At 44.6% G+C, this 23,463-nt stretch overlaps 1 long non-coding RNA gene across 1 annotated transcript; it reads right to left on the reverse strand.

Moving 5' to 3' along the window:
• Positions 1-8,246: 8,246 nt before the first annotated feature.
• Positions 8,247-17,394, reverse strand: LOC119953912. The gene is made up of 3 exons (XR_005458138.1): positions 17,217-17,394; positions 16,660-16,808; positions 8,247-8,949 (listed from the first exon to the last, which is right to left on the reverse strand). It is a non-coding gene; the product is annotated as an uncharacterized LOC119953912 (long non-coding RNA).
• Between the last annotated feature and the right edge of the window lie 6,069 nt (positions 17,395-23,463).

Here is a 23,463-nt window from a genome sequence, read left to right on the forward strand (position 1 = left end):
CCATATCTAGTAAACAATTTCAGTAACTCCTCCACAATCTTTTTAGCTGTAATATTACGTACTGGAATGGCCTCTGGAAACCTAGTAGACACATCCATTATAGTCAAAAAAATATTGATTCCCACTTTTCAGTTTAGGAAGCAGTCCTACGCAATCAATTAGGACACTTGTAAAAGGTTCCTCAAATGCTGGAATGGGTATTAAGGGCGCTGGTTTTATCACTGCTTGAGGTTTCCCTATCACTTGACATGTGTGACATGATTGACAAAATTTAACTAAATCTTTATGTATTCCAGGCCAAAAAAAATGTTTCTGGATTTTAGCTTGAGTTTTCCTTATTCCCAAATGACCTCCCACTAGTACCTCATGTGCAACTCGCAACACCTCCTTCCGGCAATACTACTTGATGAACTTCTGCCCACTTTTCATCCGCCTGCATATGTAAAGGTCTCCATTTTCTCATCAAGACATCACTTTTACAAAACAAGACAAAAGAAACACCTTTGAACAGAAGTACATTAGGTTTACATTAACTACTGAGAACATTTATATTTCTGAATTCACCAAATGATCAAGAGATAGTCTTTTCATGGCAGAGAGATCAACAGTACACCTGCTCTGTCTGGCTTCAGCTCCAACACTGAAAACAAAACCAAAAACACACCCTGTAGCAAACCGCCTAAAACAAAAGTAAAAAGCTGACAGACAGCCCAGCTCCACCCACTCTCTGACATCATTGCAGTAGTAAACACCCATTTCTTAAAGGTACTCTCACTACAGATATTTATATATACACCCATTTATAAACACCCATTTCTTAAAGGTACTCTCACACGACAGGGTAAACATGCAAACTCCACACAGACAGTCACCGAAGCCCGGAATCAAATTTGGGTCCCTTGTGAGGCAGCAGTGCTGACCATTGGGCTGTCATGCTGCCATTATTTGTGCATCACTTCATAGAGAAACCTCTGTGAAACGATGGCTTCTCCAGTGTTTTAGATTTGAGTGCACTTTGGTCAATCAGAGTACAGTGGTTAAACCTACTTGGCCAGGCGACAATCAGTAAGAATGAACAACAACCACCTCCTCAAAACCGGGGCCCTACGAGGCTGCGTACTTAGCCCCCTACTCTACACCCTGTACACACACGACTGCGTGGCAAAATTTGGTTCCAACTCCATCTACAAGTTTGCTGACAATACGACCATAGCAGGCGGGATCTCAAATAACGACGAGTCAGAATACAGGAGGGGGATAGAGAACCTAGTGGAGTGGTGCAGCGACAACAATCTCCTTCAATGCCAGCAAAACTAAAGAGTTGGTCATTGACTTCAGGAAGCAAAGTACTGTCCACACCCTGTCAGCATCAATGGGGCCGAGGTGGAGGTGGTTAGCAGTTTCAAATTCGCAATGGTGCACATCTCCAAAAATCTGTCCTGGCCCACCCACGTCAACGCTACCACCAAGCAAGAACAACAGTGCCTATACTTCCTCAGGAAACTAAGGAAATTTGGCATGTCCACATTAACCCTTACCAACTTTTACAGATGCACCATAGAAAGCATCCTATCTGGACGTATCACAGCCTGGTATGGCAACTGCTCGGCCCAGGAACGCAAGGAACTTCAGAGAGTCGTGAACACAGCCCAGTCCATCACACAAACTTGCCTCCCATCCATTGACTCCATTTACACCTCCCTCTGCCTGGGGAATGCGGGCAGCATAATCAAGGATCCCTCCCACCCGGCTTACTCATTCTTCCAACGTCTTCCATCGGGCAGGAGATTCAGAAGTCTGAGAACACGCACGAACAGACTCAAAAACAGCTTCTTCCCTGCTGTTACCAGATTCCTAAATGACCCTCTTATGGACTGACCTCATTAACTCTACACCCTGTATGCTTCATCCGATGCCGGTGCTGGTGTAGTTACATTGTGTACCTTGTGTTGCCCTATTATGTATTTTCTTTTATTCCCTTGTTTTCCCATGTACTTAATGATCTGTTGAGCTGCTCGCAGAAAAATACTTTTCACTGTACCTCGGTACACGTGACAATACAAAATCCAATCCAATCCATAGAAATATCTCTTCTGCCAAGAGGCAGAATGCTGATGAGAAATAGGAGGGGAGCAAAGAATAAATCCTTGGGGGACACCAGAGGTAATGATGTGAGAGCAAGAAGTGAAGCCATTACAATTGATTTGGAAAGATTGATTGATTGCAACTTGACAACGGCAAAGACACAATGAGGAGGATGGTGTGGTCAACTATATCAAAAGCTTCACTAAGTTGGTGAAGAATGAGAAGGGAAAGTTTCCCTTTGTCACAGTCACATGGGATGTCATTTGTGACTTTGGTATAATCTGCTTTGGTGCAGTGGCAGTCCGTGATCAGATTGATTAAAATATATAGAGTTCTAGGCAAGATGGATATGGATATGGTGTAGAAGTCAATAGTTTTCCTGCTTCTGGACTGTGGTAGAAAGACTCAACAAAGTTAGTTCCGACAAAATAAGTAGTCTTTATTTACGAAAAGACCGCATGCAGTATTGGCTGCGACTTGTGTTCAGAGAGCAGTAATTGCCCACTGCTTATTCCTCCTCAAGTCTGCGCTTACACAGAGAATCAGTTCAATATTTATACATTATCATTATCAAGATTGCGTGACTACAACTTAGGCAGGAATTCGATCAGAGGTGGAGACATAAGCAATGTTGTAAAACATGGCACAACCTGCTGACCTCCTAGGACTCTTTGTCTCATCACTCATACCATTATCATGTCCTTTGATAGAACATTAAAAAGTTGGTTACTCCTTCTTCCCTGACCTTATCTTGTCTTACTCATACAGCCCTGGGTCACGATGAGTTAACCTTATCAGAATTTACAGAGGTCAGGCATTTTGGAATAGCTTGACCTTCTGTGATCTTATTTATGCTTTAGGTTATGCGGAGTCAGCCTTTCTTACATTGTACCAAGTAGTTGACCGATTTTCCCATCATGCCATTATTTAATTCGTACAACTTCATAATGGGAGATGACAGCACATTCAAGGACTTTGGAGCGGAAAGGGTGATTGGAGGTTGGGGGTCAAGGGATGTTTTCTTTTGAAACGGGGTGATGATGGAAGATATAAAAAGGAGATGAAGAACACCTGATGAGAGAGAACCATTTACAATATTGGCAAACGTGGTAAGCAGGATGGGAAGTTGAGTGGTCATCAGTTTTGTGGGAGTAGACTCAAGGTGGCAGGTGGTGATTCTCACGGACACGAGCTCAGAGAGGGCACTAGGGAAGATAGGATAGAAACTAGAGAAAGTTGCCAGTTCAGGCTGAGGGCAAGGAAGAACTTTAGAGGACGTTTAGACTGGTTAGCTTGTGGAAGTAGCAGATGCAGCCGACTGGGTGGTCACAGCCTTAGAATATAATGGGAGAAGTAAAGGACATTAATTGGACATTTGTGAAAGCTGAAAATGGAAGTGGGGGGGGGGGGGGGGGCGAGAGAGAAGGATGGTGGTGTGGTGGGAGGGATGGAGTGCACGGGTTTGGGGTCCATGTAAGGTAAAAATGACAACAAGTCAACCTGGGACATACTCCACTATTCCAGGAGCCTGAGAGAAGTGAAAGGTAGGTCAACACTGCTGACTTTCTAGTTTCTTCTGAAAATAGGAGTTGAGGACTGAAATTATTTGAGTCAATATTAATATTAAGTGCAGTAGGCTATTAACTTCCTAACAGAAAGATGAGTTGCTTTGCCGTCCCTTCAATTTGTGTTGAGCTTGAATGCAACAATGCATTCATTGGAGGCAGAGGGCAGAGAATTTAAATTGTCAGTGCTATGTGTAAGTTAAGTAGTAAACAGGTCCTGGGGCTGGTTTAGCACAGTGTGCTAAACAGCTGGCTTTTAATGCAGAACAAGACCAGCAGCGCAGGTTCAATTCCCGTGCCAGCCTCCCCAAACAGGCGCCAGAATGTGGCGACTTTTCATAGTACCTTCATTGAAGCCTACTTGTGACAATAAGCTATTATTATTACGCTTTTTTTCCCCTAAATTGTGAACGGGCCAAAGATATTAGAAGAGTGACCCCTAAGCTCTTGAGAGGCACACGGCACTGCATCATTAACTTAAAATACAGTGTACAACATTGAGGAAGGACACACAAATCATTGTCTCACTACTTACTGATTTTTCTTGATTGTTTATAATTGAAAAAAAACCTATTGTAAGTCTTCTATTGTGAGTCTTTTGGGTGTTTTTTTGGACTATGTATTGTGTGTTGAAGCAATATGCACAATTATCCTCTAGAGGGCACTGGTGTGTTACAATGTCCACAAATGTTCTTGTAAAGTCCCATTTTAAGGAATTTGTATTACAAATATTGGGGCGTGGGTCTAAGTAACATCTTACTTCATCGCTGAATAAAGATACATGTTCTTTAATAAATGTTATTTTCTGATTCCGTTGTCATCCAGATTTGCGGAATGGAGGCAGATGTGAACTTATTTGTAAATATACAGCCCAGTTAAAGTTGTGCATTTTATAAACAGCATTGAACATATCCAGTCCAGTGGACCATTAAGATGGGGATGTAGTTTGGGATTATCATCTCGGTATTTGTAATTCTCATGAAGAAAAGTTTTCACATAAAACACTACGACAGATTTCTCTGATGAATGTGAGTTTGTCCATTAAGTAGCTGGACTATGCTGACCTGGAGGAGCTCTGATTTGATCTGTGGCTGTGGTGAATTGGACGATCCAATGAAAATTAAAGTGGTCTAGAAATGCTACAATTGATCTTTTTGCCTCTTATAAGCTGAAAATGTTCTCAAGTTCCTGCCCCTGATTGCTAGTCAGTGATCCTTGCTGGAAATGCTGATCTACCCCCACTGGTTGCAGACAGAGCTCTGAACTCAGTGAACAGCGTGCCAACATTCACTCTCAACTCTCAAACCAGAGAATGCCCCGTTTCCAACTCACTAGCTTCAGGAGAGCAAGACGAAAAACTAAGTGAAACAACTTTCATTGTTTATTCTGTTTACCTTTGGCACCTGACAGAAACTCTACTCCCTTTACGCCAATTACCCCCCCCCCCCCCCCCCCCCCCCGGTCACTCTCGAGCTGAACTGGGCTATTTGCAACCTTGTTATTCTACTTGATCCTGAGCTGAGATTCCAATGCTATCTGGTATATGACAATGTGTGTGCTTACAATCCATTGTGATGTAAAGGTGCTCGTCCGCGGTATAATGTATAGAGTCACATGGTATTGGACTGAGGCAACATTCTAGAAGCAGCTGGTGGCAGTAAGTGATGGTTGGAAGCAGCTACCTGTATGGTGAGCAGCACCATGCACAACAGTAACCTGGGATCTACAAATAATTAAGGACTAAGAATAAACGGTTCATGTTTAAATCAAGATCTCAGCATTGTGACATCGAAAATAACCCATTTTAGACCATGGTGCTCTGCCCTGGCACCATAACACAACACCAAAAAACACTATTAATTATAAAGATTCCACATTTCCCATCTTTAATTATAGCCCATTCCACCCACCATCTGTACATCTGCAAAAACCCTCATGTATTTGTTACTTCCAGTCTCAACTCCATAAATTTGAGTTCGTACAAAAACTGGTAGCCTGTTACCTACCCAAGGTGTCATGGAGATCTTAATCATTCTCTTCACTTGAGTTTTCGGTCACCTCTCCTAATGTCTCTTACTTGGCTTTGCATTGATACTTGTCTGCATTCCTGCGAAGGACCATTTTACCTCGGTAAAGGCACATTATAAATGCAAGTTATTGTGATAATGCTGATGTAGCTTTATTTTTTTTATAAACAAGTTATTTTATAAACTGCAGCAACATGAGTTTGTCTTCATTTTTACTTTGTTTCTGTCGCCCAACTCTTGCTGCCATATTCTATTTAGTTAAAAATGATTTATTTTGGGTTCCAGGCCTGTTTATTTTTAACATAATGCTTGAGCTGTTCACTGTTTTCACTGTTCCCCTCTGCAGCTGGAAAGCTGGAATGATTAAGATCTCCATAACATCTTGGTTATTGGTTGGCAACATAATGGCTGGACTGTCCTTAATCTTCCACCCTGGGAATGAATCATGTTGGCAGTTATACACTAAAGATCTGGCTGAGGTGCCATTGGTTGGTTGGTTTAATTATGATTCCAGGGGGTTGAACGGGTGTTCTGACCAATATTGGAAACTTTACAGCTGGAGATTTCTGGCTTGATCCCTGCGTATTTGGTTTCAATTCAGTTTGAATACACTAAAGAAAGAGAGCATGAAAGAACAAGACTGAGAGCGGAGCCAGGGAGATAAAAAAAAGGGCGAGAAAGAGCGAGACTAAGAGAGGATCTGTGAGGATAAAAGAGGGCGAGAAAGAACGAGACTGAGAGTGGAGTCGGGGAGATAAAAGGGCATTAGAAAGAGAGAGGTTTAGAGTGCGAAAAAGAGTGAGACTGAGAGTGGAACTGGGAAGATAAAAGAGCATATGAAAGAGCGAGTCTGAGAGTGGAGCCGGGAGGATAAAAGAGGGCGAGAAAGAACGAGACTGAGTGTGGAGCTTGGGAGATAAAAGAGCATGAGGAACAGTGAGATTGAGAGTGGAGCTGGGGAGATAAAATGAGGAAGCGAGAAAGAGAGAGGCTGAGAGCGTAGTTGGGAGGATAAAAGAATGGGAAAAAGAGCGAGACTGAGAGCTGAGCCGGGAAGATGCAGGAAGGATGTTCCCAATGGCGGATAGTCCAGAACCAGGGGTCACTGTTTGAGGATAATGTGTGTAAACCATTTAGGACTGAGATGAGGAGAAATCTCTTCACCCAGAGAATGCTGAGCCTGTGGAATTTGTGGAATTCGCTATCACAGAAAGCAGTTGAGGCCAAAACATTGTTATCAAGAAGGAGTTTGCTATCGCTCTTGGGGCTGAAGGGAGCAAACAATATGGGGGGGGGGAAGTGAGGTTATTGAGGTGGATGATCAGCTGTCATCATAATGAATAACAGGGAAGGCTCGAAGGGCCAAATGGCCTCCTCCTGTTCCTATTTTTTCTACATTCCTATGAAATTATTGTCATGAATGGTATAATCATTGTTCCAGTTCAGTAAATTTTAATATTCATTTATTCCCTCAGCCACTGAACATTTATTATGAAACAAATGTAATTTATTTAAATACGTGACAGGTGTCCTTATTAAGATGTATCGAAACACTCAAAATGAACAGCAGGAAAATGTATCAAGCTGATCCCATCAGTTGACAATGCACTATTCAAACACACAATTATGCTATCTTCCAGGAGAGGTAATAGGAACAAAAAAATCTGATCAATTCAATAAAAACTAGGAACTTCCTTTCTAACTTCCTAAAGTTGAGGAGACTGCATTATCGATACTGGATCAGAAGCACAAACTGTCCCATGTAGCTAGAAAACGTCATGTCTCTCGGAGGGCTTAAAATAATTTATCATTTTCACCACATCTTAGGCTGTGTATTCAACAGGTGAACTGATAATTTGCGGGTATGAGAATAGTACTTATTAGACTTAACAATGTAATCTAAAAGTCCATTTATATTTTCTATGTGTATGGTACGCAACTTACGCACCTTTAGTTATTAACGTAGGTTTCTTTCACGACCAATGTAGGTCAATCGTAAAATAACTACAGTGCAGCAGAAGCCCATTCAGCCCATCAAATCTACACCGACCCTCTGAAAGGGCCCCATCTATCCTTCTGGACACCCTAAGGGGCAATTTAGCATAGTAAATCCACCTAACGTGCACATCTTTGGACCCGTGGGAGGAAACTGGAGCACCCGGAGGAAAGCCACGCAGACACGAGGAGGACGCAGACACGGGGAGAATGTACAAACTCCACAAAGACAAACTCCACACAGACAGTGACCCAAGGCTGGAAGTGAACCTGGGTCCCTGGCACTGAGTCTGCCCTATTGCCCTATTTAAATGTAAATTAAAATGCAAGAGCTATTCAATAAATGTAATTCTTTTTTCAAGAAATATACTTTATTCATAAAATCTATAATAAACATTACAGAACATTTCAAATTGTGTTGACTGTACATTTCCATCAAAGTTACACATCCACTTAACTTTCTTCCATTCAATTGGGATGGCATTACACACATATCCCTCTTTACGCTACAATTTTTCTTAAATATTTACATAATCATGTTTCTTTTATACATTGGAGTGTTAATGACCCAGACCGAGGGGTTTTACACTGTTACCAGCCCCTCGGTGTACATTTGTTGGAAGACCTTACAATAAATGTAAATTGCACAGCTACAAGTCAGAGCAAGAGCAAGAAACTGAAATTCTATTTGTGAGGAGCTGTTTAAAGACCTGTTGCTGTGCTTTGCCTTTTAGGAAAGTGTACCATGCAGCAGCAACAGCTCTGCCACTTCCAATTCTTTGACCTAGAGTGGCTGTAATCTGCTAACACAGATGTATTTTAGCTTATGCCACAATATATACGTCTTTGAAAGTAAATAAAGTAATTACTTTGATTTAGGTTAGATGGACTCTAACACTAACCATGAATTTGAATTTCCACAAAGTCATTTGTTGTGCTGCTGAGCCGAGACTCGCTCCCATCACCGCCAGCTAGTATTGACTCTGTCATAAAACGCAGACCAGTTCATTTGTATATTTGTTGCCATTTCAGTCGCACAACTCCTGTTTAACTCCTGGAGTAGGGGGGCTCGGAAATTAAGAGTGCAGCCTTTTAAAAGGTCAAAAATGGTTGAAGAATGCAGCACCAGATTTGGGAAACAGCAGTAAAGCCTGTTTGTTAAACTGAGTTGTCAGTAGCTGCGCTTGACGGGTTTGTAAGCTTTTGTGGTACTTTTGTAAAGAATGCCTTCAGATAGAGGAACGGGCTGAGGCTCCCAATGAAGGGAGCAGGGCTTTCTGCAACAGAACAGATTCCACAATATCAACCATGTACAGGAACAGTCCGAGCATACATCAGAAAAAGGGGCAACAAGGCTGCTTGATGCCCTCAGGTGAAATCTGAAGGAATATTTCTCCACACTGTTTAGAGAGTAGTGGCAGTGTGTCATCTCCCTCAGTCACGAAACTGAGTGATCAGAACTGAAAAACTTCCACAATCCGATGAAGGCAGGTGAAACAGCAGTAAGGCGCTGTCCCTTTCCTGTGAGCACGAATGCAGAGTTCACCTCAAATTAACAGCTACACAAGTAACTCTTCGTACTCCACTGTGGTGAAGGGGGGGGGGGGGGGGTCACAAACTGGCTACCCTGTCGTCTTGCATTCTCCCCTAACTTACTTCCAGTGTACAAGTTGACACCAGCAGATCGTGGGCAGCATAATGGCACAGTGGTTAGCATTGCTGCCTACAGCGCTGAGGACCTGGGTTCGAATCCCGGCCCTGGGGTCACTGTCTGTGTGGAGTTTGTACATTCTCCCCGTGTCTGTGGGGGTCTCACCCCCACAACCCAAAGATGTGCAGGGTAGGTGGATTGGCCACGCTACATTGCCCCTTAATTGAAAAAAATTATTGGGTACTCTAAATTTGTAAAAAGAAAAAAATAACACCAGCAGATCTATTATATTGACTGATCCCATCAGAGGGACATTTATCAAATCTTAACTAAATTATTCAATCTTGCTTCAGGAAAAAACAGGCACAAAGCATCCACAAAAGACAGGGGACCAGAGTCGCACAATGCAGACACCAGGGGCGGAATTCTCCGACCTCCCGGGGGGTTCATAGAATCATAGAACAGTACAGCACAGAACAGGCCCTTCGGCCCTCGATGTTGTGCCGAGCAATGATCACCCTACTTAAACCCACGTAACCCGTATACCCGTAACCCAACAATCCCCCCATTAACCTTCCACTATGGGCAATTTAGCATGGCCAATCCACCTAACCCGCACATCTTTGTACTGTGGGAGGAAACCGGAGCACCCGGAGGAAACCCACGCACACACGGGGAGGACGTGCAGACTCCACACAGACAGTGACCCAGCCGGGAATCGAACCTGGGACCCTGGAGCTGTGAAGCATTGATGCTAACCACCATGCTACCGTGAGGTCCCTCACGGCCCCGGCCCCGGGTTGGAGAATCACCCGGGGCCGGCGTCAAACCCGCCCCCGCCGTGGCCGTAATTCTCCGCCACCCGGGAATCGACGGGGACGGGAATCACGCTGCGCCGGTCGGCGGGCTCCCCGCCGGTGGGAATCAGAGCACCTCTGGTGCCGGCGGGAGCAGGCGGCGTGAGCTGGCCCCGGGGTCCTGAGGGGGGTGCGGGGCGAACTGACCCCAGGGGTTGCCCCCACGGTGGCCTGGCCCGAGATCGGGGCCCACCAATCAGCGGGCGGGCTTGTGCCGTGGCGGCACTCTTCTTCTTCCGCCGCCGCCACGGCCTCCACCATGGCAGAGGCGGAAGATACCCCCTCCACCGCGCATGCGCCGGGGTGACGTCAGCGGCCGCTGATGCTCCGGCGCATGAGCGGACTCACGCCGGCCGGCGAAGGCCTTTCAGACAGCCGTCCGCGCTGGCTGGCGGGGCACCAAAGGCCGTTCGTGCCGGTCGGCGGGACGCCAACCACTCCAGCGCGGACCTAGCCCCTAAAGGTGCGGAGAATTCCGCACCTGAATAAAAAAATGAAAAAATGAAAATCGCTTATTGTCACGAGTAGGCTTCAATGAAGTTACTGTGAAAAGCCCCTAGTCGCCACATTCCGGCGCCTGTTCGAGGAGGCTGTTACGGGCACCTTTGGGGAGTCCCGACGCCGGAGTGGTTCTCGTCACTTCGGTACGCCGGGACCTCCCCGCCCCGCCGGGTAGGGGAGAATCCCGGCCCAGAAAGCTACTTTTAAAGAGGACCAGGCCGGAGATCTGCAATGTGATCATTTCAATTTAATGGTGGGAGCTAATGACATATAGTGAGGGTGGCAGGTTAGTGACAATCGCCATGCCATCCTGTGAAGCAACAAACCTCCATAATCTGTCTCCTTCATCCCAAACCTGTTTAGTACAGTGGGCTAAACAGCTGACTTATAATGCAGAACAATGCCAGCAGCGAGGGTTCAATTCCCATACCAGCCTCCCCGAACAGACGGCAGAATGTGGCGACTAGGGGCATTTCACAGTAACTTCATTGCTATTATTATTATTAGCAGGCTATGCTCATCAGTCTGAGCTTCTGCTCTCCTCTGTAGATCCATGACAATGTTATACAGAGGATAACAATGAAGTAAACGATGGAAGGAGGAGGTGAACTTCATTGCAGTGTTAATGTAAGCATACTTGTGACAATAAAGATTATTATTAATTAAACATTTTTAGTGAATAATCATGTCAATGATGATGGAGGAAGTGGATGCTGAGGGCAGGAGGAGTTTCTGGAGTAAGACCCTGTTTCACAGTCCAGCATCCTTAATGCCAAAGTCCCGCATCCTTGATACCAACCCAGGTGCCATCTGCTATCTCACTCCAAAGCATCAGCCCAGAAACTTGCACTTAGGGTTGAGTAATGGAGCAGGGATGATTGTCCGGTGGAATAAGGTAGTGTCGGTAAGATTAAGAGCACGTGGAAGTTGGAGAAGTGGGAACTGGGTAAGGATGTGGCACCTCCCCTCTGAAGATAGAGGGTACAATTTGAACGACTTCAGTGTTTTGGGAGTTAAACCTTAAAAGGAAGGATGTTTGAAGAACACCACATCTGTGCGAGTTTGCAGATTGGTTCCTCAGGATGTGCAAGTTGTGATCCACAATCAACAGCTCTCATTTGAGGTAACTAACATAGAACCATAGAAATGTTACAGCATAGAAGGAGATCAATTGCCCCATCTTGTCCATGCCAGCCCAAGGACACCCAGGTCTCCTTTCTAATCCCACTCCCAATGCCCGTTCCATAGTCCTGCAGTTTACGGCACTTAAGGTACAGATCTAGGTGCTTTTAAAATAGTTTAGAGTCTCTGCCTCCACCACCAACTTGGGCAATGAATTCCAGACTCTCAATACCCTCTGCATAAGAAAGTTCTTCCTCATGTCCCTTCTACACCTTCTGCCACATATATTGAATCTATGTCCTAGGTTCTAGAATTCTTCATCAAGGGAAACTATTTTATTCAGTCCACTTTGCATCTTCTCTATATCTATAACAACCTTGTTGGCTTGAACTGCTGCCTTTAGGGACCTGTGCATCTGTATGCCAAGGTCTCTCACTTCATTTACCACTCTCAGTACATTCCCATTTATTGTGTACACGCTCTAACAGTTTGACCTCCCTAAATTCATGACCTCACACCCCTGTGTTAAATTCCATCTGCCACTTTATCTCCACCAACCCATCTATATCATTTTGGAGATTATAGATATCCTCTACACTGCCAACCACTCGGCAAATCTTTGTGTTGTCTGCAAATTTCCCAATCTTGCCGCCCATGTTCACATCCAAATTGTTAATATATAACACAAACAATAAGGGCCCCCAACACCGAGCCCTGTGGAACACTATTTGAAACAACTTTCCATTTGCAAGGGCAGCCATTGACCATTACCCTTTGTTTCCTGTTACTGAGCCAACTTTCTATCCAGTTTGCCATATTGCCCTGTATCATGTGGGCTTTCACTTGACCAATCTGCCATGTGGTACTTTGCCAAACACCTTGCTAAAATCCATGAACACAACATCCACTTCACTACCTTCATCAAACCTTCTTGTCACTCAAAGAATTCAATCAAATTTGTGCTGCAGGATCTTCATTTAACAAATCCATGCTGACTATCCCCGACGAGTCTATGTGACAGTTAATCCTGTTTCTCAGGATTGATTCTACTAATTTGCCCACCACCGACGTAAGATTAATTGGCCTATAATTGTTTGGCATTTTCTATGATCCTTTTTTAAACAATGGAACATCAGGGCCAGGATTCACCGACACCACAGGGGGAGGCGTGAATCCCACCCCGACACCGGCTGTCCTATTCTCCGGTGCCGTTTTTCGGGCTGCAGCAGAATTCCCGCCACGCCGGTCAGGGGCCAATGATAGCGGCCCCTCCCCCCCCCCCCCTGGGCCCGATAGGCCGAGCAGCCATTCAGTTTTGGCCAGTCCCGCCGGCGTGAATTACTCAGGAGGCAGTCCTCGGGGGCGGGGGTGGGGGGGGGGGGCGTGGGGGGGTTCCGACCCCGGGGGGGGGCGCCACGGTGGCCTGGCCCGCTATCGGGACCCACTGATCTGCAGGCGGGCTTGTTCCGTGGGGGCACTTTTTTCCTCCGGGCCCCTGTAGAGCTCTGCCATATTGCCCGGGGGCCTGCACAGAGCAGAGAACCCCGGTGCATGTGCGGGAATACACCGGCCGGTCTGCGCATGCGCGGAAACATGCTGGCCAGTCCGCGCATGTGCGAGATCACACCGGCAGTTCCGCCCATGCGCAAACTCAGCGCCAACTTCTTCACTGTCCACCTAGCCCCCGAAATTAAGGAGAATTCCTTACTTTCGGGGGCTGTTGACGCCGGAGTGGTTGGCGCGGTTTTCCCGCCCAGGGAATCTTTTTCATTGTTGTTAATACTGTATCGGTGTAAGAAAAATATAAGCACTATAATATTAATCTTTTAATGTCACAAGTATGAAGTTACTGTGAAAAGCCCCTAGTCGCCACATTCCAGCACCTGTTTTGGGTAAGCTGGTATGGGAATTGAACCCGCACTGCTGGCCTTGTTCTGCATTACAAACCAGCTGTCTAGCCCACTAAGCTAAACCAGCCCTTATAAAGACTTTAGCTCAAAACATAAGCAGATAAAAAGTATTTTGGTTTGGGAAGGACAGCAAGGAATTCTCTTAAGATCTTAAGAAGAAAAGGTGATCTTAAACTAAGTTCGTTGGTGCAGAATCCCATATTGTGCTTTTTATGCAGTGTCACTATCCCACTGAGTTACATTGCCTCCAAAGTGACCTCTGCCTGAACCCTGAGCCAGCATCTCACTGGTTCTTCTCTTATCATATCTTATGTCCCCTCCAAACTTATCTTATCTATGTGATCTCCACCTACTCCCACGATCCTATTCCCACTAAACCATTGACCACCCAACTTTCCTTCCTGATCCCCTTGTTTGCCAGTGTTGTTAATGTCTCTCTCTTTCCATGTATTGTCCGTCTCTCCTTTAAATTTTTTACCGTCACCCCTCTCCTCAAAAAGACAACTCTTAGAAACTATCACCTTATCTCCAATCTTCCATTTCCTCTTCAAGGTCCTTGAACATGTTCCAAATCTGTGGCTACCTTTTCCGGAGCTCCATATTTGAAGTCCTTCAATCAGATATCTCCCGCCCCTGCTACTGTTCTGAAACAGCTTATCAATGTAAGTCCTTCAATCAGATTTCCCCCGCCTGTGCTACTGTTCTGAAACAGCTTATCAATGTCACAAATCACATCCTTTGGGACTGTCACAAAGATAAACTATGCCCCCTCTTCCTCCTTGACTTGTGACACAGTTGACTGCACCATCCTCCTCCAATGCCTCTCACTGTTGTCCAGTCGGGTGGGCACTTTCGAAGGAAAAATGGAGGCATAGACTATTTTCTAAATGGGAAGATGTTTAGGAAATCAGAAGCACAAAGGGACTTGGGAGTCCTTGTTCACGATTCTCTTAAGGTTAACGTGCAGGTTCAGTCGGCAGTTAGGAAGGCAAATGCAATGTTAGCATTCATGTTGAGAAGGCTAGAATACAAGAGCAGGGATACACTTATGAGGCTGAATAAGGCTTTGGTCAGACCCCATTTGGAGTACTGTGAGCAGTTTTGTGCCCCGTATCTAAGGAAGGATGTTCTGGCCTTGGAAAGGGTCCAGAGGAGGTTCACAAGAATGATCCCTGGAATGAAGAGCTTGTCATATGAGGAATGGTTGAGGACTCTGGGTCTGTACTCGTTGGAGTTTAGAAGGATGAGGGGGATCTTATTGAAACTTACAGGATACTGCGTGGCCTGGATAGAATGGATGTGGAGAGGATGTTTCTGCTTGTAGGAAAAACTAGAAGCTGAGGGCACCGTCTCAGACTAAAGGGACGATCCTTTAAAACAGAGATGAGGAGAAATTCCTTCAGCCAGAGGGTGGTGAATCTGTGGAACTGTTTGCCGCAGAAGGCTGTGGAGGGCAAAACACTGAGTGTCTTTAAGACAGAGATCGATAGGCTTTTGATCAATAAAGGGATCAGGGATTATGGGGACAAGACAGAAGAATGGGGATGAGAAAAATATCAGTCATGATTGAATGGCGGAGCAGACTCGATGGGCCGAGTGGGCTAATTCTGCTCCTATGTCTTATGGTCATATGGGCCTGCGTGCGCTGTTCCATTCTTATCTAAATATTTGCATCCAGAATATCCCGTGTAGGGCTATGTGAGTAGAGCGAGATAATGGGACTGACTGGATTGCTCCTTGGAGAGCTAGGATAGACTCAATGAGTTGAATGGCATCTCCTATGCTGTATTGGATGCTATGATTCCGCGGCTTCTCATCCTGCACCATTACCTCTGGTATTTCTCAAGAATCTTTCCTTGGCACCGTCCATTTTTCATCTGTGTGCTGCAACATCATTAATTTTCACATGTACACTGATGACTCCCAGCCTGGCCTCCTCCAAGCGGACTCCTCTATTGTTCCTAAATTAGCACATTGCTTATTCAACTTCCACTACTAGAAGAGCAGAAATTATTTCCAATTAACTATTGGGCAGACTGTAACCATTCTTCAAAGGTTGCTGTAACCATCCTTCTCCATGGCAATAGGCTGAGATTAAACCAGTCTGTTCGTAGTCATATTTGACATGAGATATACTTCTGATCACATATTTACGCCACCTATTTCCACGATAACATTGCCCGACTTTGCCCTTATCTGCTACCAGAACCTTCATTCATTCTTTTGTTACTTCTCGACTTGACTATTCCAATACACTCCTGATTGATCTCCCATGTTTCTCTGGAAATTTTGGATTATCCAGTGCTCTGCTGCCATATATCAACTCGCCCAAGACCTGTTCCTCTATCGTGCCTGTGCCACTAACCTACATTGACTCCCGGCCAAGCAAATCCCTCTGCGGCCTCGCTACTTCCGACCTTTGTAATCTCCTCCAGCCTCACAACCTTCAACAATATCTGTGTTCATTTAATTATGGCTTCTTGAGCATCCCTATTTTAATAGCTCCATCATTGGTGACCATGTCTTCCATCGCCTCAATCTCAAGCTCTGGAATTCCCTACCTACCCCTCTCTGTTATGTTTTCCTCCTTTAAAGACACTTCTTAAAACCTACATCTTTGACCAAATGTCTTGGTCAGCTGACCTAATATTTCCTTGTGTGGCTTTGTGTCATTTTTGTTTTATAATGTCCTTGTGAAGTGCCTTGGGCCTTTTCTTACTTTAAAGGCACTACATAAATATAAGTTGTTGTTGCACTTGGCAAATATTTAATCTTAAGTATCATTTGGAACCCTGGGTGTTGATCTCAAGTGAGCCCTATTGCATTTAATTTGAAGTGACAAATGCTCTCTTTAAAGCATTTTGACATTAAATCAAAATGTCAGGATGTCAGGCTTGCCTCTTAGCAATGTAACAATGTCTTACTCGGTCAATATTTACTACTCACGAAGTTGTAAGGTATATGCGGCGGCCAGGGTCTTCAGGTCAATAATCAGAATTAGAATTTTAACCCGTCTGTACTTTATGTTGAAGACTCCTTCCGCTTTCACTGCTAATACGGGTCTTCATTTATTTTTTGCCTTTTACTGAATAAACCTGTAGTAAAATATAGCCGTACATCAGTAATAATATTTTTGCGTCAAGACAAATAGGGTTGATTGATGTTGAATGATATTTGAATGCATCAGCGGGCAATCTGGAACCCCTGGGTGAGTCATCTTGGTTCTGACGTAAATTGCTGCTCCAGCACCGTTTGGATTTTGGACACAACAAAATTTGCTATCTTTTGAAGCCCAGACAGCCTGTAATAAGCCACTTCTAACGTTAAGAATTTGCCCTTTCTCCTCCTAGTGCTCTCTTCTCTATGGTGAAGAACGCTTTAGACGTCTCATTGTTTCAATGTGTTAAAATGAGAACCAAATTCCACATATCTACACATTGCACCCTTTACATACAGTACCCGACATTGCACTATTCTGGTGGACTATTATAACGTGCATTTACCTCAGTAGGCTCCAACTTCCTGTTTTTCCTAATTGTCCTGTGTAGATTCAAATGTCTCCATTCATCAAATTGATCCTGGGGCTTCTAAAAAAAACATTTAGCAGCGTCATCATTTTGCAACACAAATGATGCAACAGACTTCCTCGTAAATACAAGTGGTGGGGAAGCATAACCTTACATCAGGTAAAAAAAATATTTTTGCGTCAATGCAAGTGAAGCAATTCGCTGTCTAATGCTAAATGACATTTGAATGCATCAACAACACGTCTGCATCTCCCTGAGTGATTCTTCTGAGGGCTGATGTGAATCACTGTGATCAGCTGTTAAAGTTATCCAAGTCACAAGGCTAAACTCAGATGCATATTGTTAGGGGCTACAGGGAATAGAAGAGTCACTTTCTTCAGCCATCAAGGAGCTGGGATCAGAATATGTGGTGCTGCATGGGGGTTGGCATGCTCTCGTCTCTCTAAATAATAAAATGAACTTGCTCATTAGTGAAATTAATGATGCCTTAGCATAATTGGAAGGACTGACAGCATCACAAAAACCATCATATAATGAAGGCTAAAAGGAAGAATCAACTTGGCAATTGAAGGTTGCATAATGGTTGTGTTACTGAACTAATAATCGAAGAAATGTATGTTCAAAGCTCAGGATAGGAATTTGATCAATTAAATTGCTTAAAAACGCAGTAATTTAAAAACAGAATCGACATCAGTGAAGTCCAACTGGTTCATGAGTGTCCCTTTGGAGGGCAGCACGGTGGCCTAGTGGCTAGCATTGCTGCCTCACGGTGCTGACGTCCCAGGTTCGATCCCGGCTCTGGGTCACTGTCCGTGTGGAGTTTGCACATTCTCCCCGTGTCTGCGTGGGTTTCGCCCTCACACCCCAAAAATGTGCAGAGTAGGTGGATTGGCTACACTAAATTGCCCCTTAATTGGAAAAAATGATTGGGTAATCTAAAATTTAAAAAAAAAATGAGTGTCCCTTTGGGAAATAAATCTGCTGTCCTTTCCCTGCCTGGCCTACATGTCACACCGATTCCACAGCCATGTGGTTGGTTTGAGCTGCCCTGCCAGACTGGATGTGCATCGAGCAGTGAGTGAAACAACATAGTGCCGTAACCTACTTGATCTCTTCCCCATTAACCTGTTGGTTGCAGGAAGGTGGTTGCAAAAGGAGTGAAAGCTGCACAGAGATTGTAAAAACAATGGGCTAAATTTTCCGCCACGTGCTGCCAGTAGCGGAGTTACCTATGAGGTGGAGAATCCAGTGTTGTTGCTGTCCCGTTTCCAATGCTCCGCACCCCGTGCTGGCGTCGAGATCGAGGATCTCGCCCTGATCCAGCGGGAGGATGCAAATGGATCATTAAGACCCATTTGCATCCGCTTAGTGGGCCGGGCACCAAATTCTCCAGGCCTGTGTGATCCTCCGGTCCACTGGGCTGGGAATCATGTGGGATGAGTGTAACTACTGGTCCTGACAAACGTGGCCCTGACCCAATGGAACAGGCGGTGGACCAAGGGGGTAAATCTTTAAGGGAGTTTCCCCCAAAGTCCAACTGAGGACCTCCCCTTCAGACCCTCTAATAATGAGACCCCCCTCAGAGACCCTTTATAAAGAGAGTCCCCACAGATGGGGAATGCAGAACCCTCTGTGGTAGAGAATTCCAAAGATTCACAACCCTCTGAGTGAAGTCATTTCTCCTTTCTCAGTCCTAAATGATCAATCAGTTAACCTGGGACTGTGCCCCCATATTTTGGATTCCCCAACCAGCGGAAACCAACTTTTAATATTGACCCTTTCAATCCTTTTCTGAATCTTGTATATTTCAATGAGATTGCTTCTCATTCTTCAAAACTCCAGAGAATATAGACCCAGTTTACTCAGCATCTCACCATTGGGCGATCCTCCCTCCCCAGGAACCAATCTAGTGAACCTTCGGTGTACCCCTCCAATGCAAATATATCCTTCCTTAAATATGGAGACCAAAGCCCTGCACAATTGTAGCAAGATTGTGTCATTCCTGTACTCAATCCCCTTGCAAAAAGGCCGACAGGCCCTTGCTATAACTTTACGTTAACTTTCCATGTTCCTTGTATGAATACACCTGAGTCCTTCTGCGCATCAACATTTACAATTTTCACACCTTCTAAAAGATGTTCAGCTGGGCAGCACGGTGACACAGTGGTTAGCACAGCTACCTCACAGTTCTAAGGACCCAGGTTTGATTACCAATCTTTGGTGACTGTCTGTATGGAGTTTGCATATTCTCCCCATATGTGCGTGGGTTTTTTCTGGGGGTGCTCCGGTTTTCTCACACAATTCAAAATGTGTGGTTTAGGTGGATTGGCCATGCTAAATGCCCGTTAGTGTCTAAACGTTAGATGGGGTTACAGGGATAGGATGGGGATAGTTAACCTTAGCTCTTTTGGAGGATTGATGCAGACTCAATGGGCCGAATGGCCTCTTTCTGCACTGTTGCAATTCCATGATTCTATTATTACAACCAAAGTGAATAACCTCGCACTTAGCCATATTATATTCCACCTGACAACTTGTTGTACATTCGTTTAATCTATCTACTGTTGTGATCCGGCAGGTGGTAAGTGGTGTACAAACCAAATTAAAAGGGAAATTTGGCAAGCTATCACAACTATTTCTAAATGTATTTTACTACCAGAAGGTATGTGTGCTGAAGTCAGGAGCCACAAATTCCAGTAACACTTTTGGAGAATCTAAATATTAAATGAAATCCTTTATTAACAAAATAAAACAAAATTTAAACACACAAGATTACAATTACACAGTTAAAATTAGTCTTACAGAACAGATTCTTCCTTGGTTAGACTCACAAATACACATCCTTTTAGGAAATAGTCCTTATAGATATTTAAGCTGTACAAAATTCCAATAATATTATTACAAGGCACACCCCGCTGTTGCTGCAGGGAAAGGACGTCACAGGGCTTCTCTCTCTCAATCCCCTTCGGCTGTTGAAATTCCATATTTTAAAACAAAACCCTGCTCTCTTGAAAACAACCATTTTTGTGGGTGCTGAAAACTGCTCACTTTGCTTCTTTTCACAGTCATCTCCCAGCATAGTGCATACTCCAGGAGGTCTTACATATCCACTCCTTCAACTCAGCTCCCAACCTCTCTTTAAATATGTTTTTCTATTTCATCTTTTTCCATTGTCCTTGTCCTTCTTTGAAATTGATCTGTACCAGAATATAAAGTTATTTAATATTTCCCTTACAGCCAAAACTTTGGGGGAAAATAAAATTGAATAACTTTGCCTTACTTACCCATGATCTTTACCCAGCTATAAACCCCTTTTCACTTCCCTTTGAAATTTAACAACTGAAAGCAACAAACGGTCTTTATCTCCTAATGCAAATTTCGGTGCAAGTCTTATTTACCATTAGAACATCAAACTTGGCCCTATTCACTTCAAATGCCAGCTTTTCACATCTAAACCCTTTGATGTCCTCAAGTTTGTAGACACTCAGTTCCCAGCTTAATTGAATTAGTCATACACCATTTTCCTCCCTTTATGCCTGCTTCACAGAATACTACAGTAGACACAAAACATATTTTAAATATAAAATTTTCTTCACACTGTAGACTCTGCAGCCCCTCTGTGTAATCCTCTCAGCTTAGATTTCCACTTGGCTTTGTATCTCCAGCAAACTTAGATACATGACTCTAGCTCTTCATCAAAGTCATTAAAATAGATCAGTGAGGGGAAACCTGCAGCTGGCGAGCCACATGTGACCCAATTACACAATAAATGGCATAACTCTTGCGAGTACTGACAGGCTGAGAGATCTGGGTGTGAATGGCCACCAATAACTGAAAGTGGCAACGCATGTGGCTACGGAAGCACAGTGGTTAGCACAGTTGCTTCACAGCTCCAGGGTCTCAAATACGATTCCCGGCTTGGGTCACTGTCTGTCACCATAGAAAGCATCCTGTCGGGCTGCATCACAGCCTGGTATGGCAACTGCTCGGCCCAGGACCGCAAGGAACTTCAGAGAGTTGTGAATACCGCCCAGTCCATTACACAAACCTGCCTCCCATCCATGGACTCCATCTACATCTCCCGCTGCCTGGGGAAAGCGGGCAGCATAATCAAGGATCCCTCCCACCCGGCTTATTCACTTTTCCAACTTCTTCCATCGGGCAGCACGGTAGCATTGTGGATAGCACAATCGCTTCACAGCTCCAGGGACCCAGGTTCGATTCCGGCTTGGGTCACTGTCTGTGTGGAGTCTGCACATCGTCCCCGTGTGTGCGTGGGTTTCCTCCGGGTGCTCCGGTTTCCTCCCACAGTCCAAAGATGTGCAAGTTAGGTGGATTGGACATGATAAATTGCCCTTAGTGTCCAAAATTGCCCTTAGTGCTGGGTTGGGTTACTGGACTATGGCGATAGGGTGGAGGTGTTAACCTTGGGTAGGGTGCTCTTTCCAGGAGCCAGTGCAGACTCGATGGGCCAAATGGCCTCCTTCTGCACTGTAAATTCTATGAATAATTCTATGAAACACGCACGAACAGACTCAAAAACAGCTTCTTCCCCACTGTCACCAATGACCCTAAATGACCCTCTTATTTACTGACCTCATTAACACTACACCCTGTATGCTTCATCCGATGCCAGTGCTTATGTAGTTACATTGTATATCATGTGTTGCCCTATTATGTATTTTCTTGTATTTTCTTGAATTTTGTTTACTTCCCTTTTCTTCCATGTACTGAATGATCTGTTAAGCTGCTTGCAGAAAAATACTTTTCACTGTACCTCGGTACACATGAAAATAAACAAATCCAATCCAATCCAATCCTGTGCGGAGTCTGCACGTTCTCCCTGTGTCTGCGTGGGTTTCGTCCGGGTGCTCCGTTTTCGTCCCACAGTCCAAAGATGTGCAGATTAGGTGGATTGGTTGGGTGGGGTTACTGGGTTATGGGATAGGGGGAGGCGTGAACTTAAGTAGGGTTCTCTTTCCAAGGGCCGATGCACACTCAATGGGCCGAATGGCCTCCTTCTGCACTGTAAATTCTATGATCTATGATTTTATGTGGATAAGGTGGTCAAGAAGGCTGGAATACTGGTTCATCGGTCGGGGCAATGAGTATAAAAATTGGCAAGTCATGTTGCCGCTGTACAGGACCTTAGTTAGGCCTCATTTGGAATATTTTGCACAATTCTGATCGCCACACTCCCAGAAGGATGTGGATGCTTTGGAGAGGGTACAGAAGCAGTTTACTAGGATGTTGCCTGGTATGGAGGGCATTAGCTGTGAGGCGAGGTTAGATAAACTCGGTCTGTTCTCACTGGAACGAAGTAGGTTGAGAGGCGGCCTGATAGAGGTCTCCAAGGTTATGAGTGGCGTGGATAGAGTGGATAGTCAGATGCTCTTTCCTAGGGTAGGAGAGTCAAGAATTAGGGGACATAGGTTTAAAGTGCGTGGGGAAAAGTTTAGAACTGATGTGCGTGGCAAGTTTTTTTACACAAAGTTGGTAAATATATGGAACGTGCTGCCTGGGGAGGTGGTGAGAGCAGGTTTGATGGCCGCATTTAAGGGACATCTAGACAAATATATGAATAGGGTGGGAATGGAATGATACGGCCTCCTAAGTGCATACGGTTTTGGTTTAGGCAGGTACTATGGTCAGTGCAAGCTTGTTAGGCTCAAGGGCCTGTTCCTGTGCTGTATTGTTCTTTGTTCTTTGTTCATCCAACTTCTGAATGCGGCATTTTGCTGATCACTGCCCATGTGCAGGGTTGCCACATTCTACTGATGTCCACGTAGGTTTTTCTGACTGGCATGGCTGAAGGGATACACACGTAAAGCAAGGGCAAGTGAAGTGAGTGCATGCTGATTGAACACAACATCGACTGTGGGAGTCATGCACTCCCTCTGCATCCAATCAAGCATAAATATTTCTTCCCTTTTTATCATTTGAAGTCGGTGATAGTTCTATTGATATATAAATAATTAAACATTTTCTATAACTTGTTATGAAATATTCAGCATGTATTAAATGAATTTAATCTTGTTCATGGGGTCATGCTTAGTGAATAAGCCTGATTTCAATCTTGTAGCCCATTGAGATGAAGGAGGGCCACTCACGTGGCTCACTCAACAGCTTAGGTAGCCCATCACTGATATAGATTGTAAATAGCTGAAGACCCAGCACTGATCATTCAGAACTTCACTAGTCACAGCCTACCAACTTGAAAATG

The sequence above is a fragment of the Scyliorhinus canicula genome, chromosome 2 (genome assembly GCF_902713615.1).
Source record: "Scyliorhinus canicula chromosome 2, sScyCan1.1, whole genome shotgun sequence".
Taxonomy (NCBI): domain Eukaryota; kingdom Metazoa; phylum Chordata; class Chondrichthyes; order Carcharhiniformes; family Scyliorhinidae; genus Scyliorhinus; species Scyliorhinus canicula.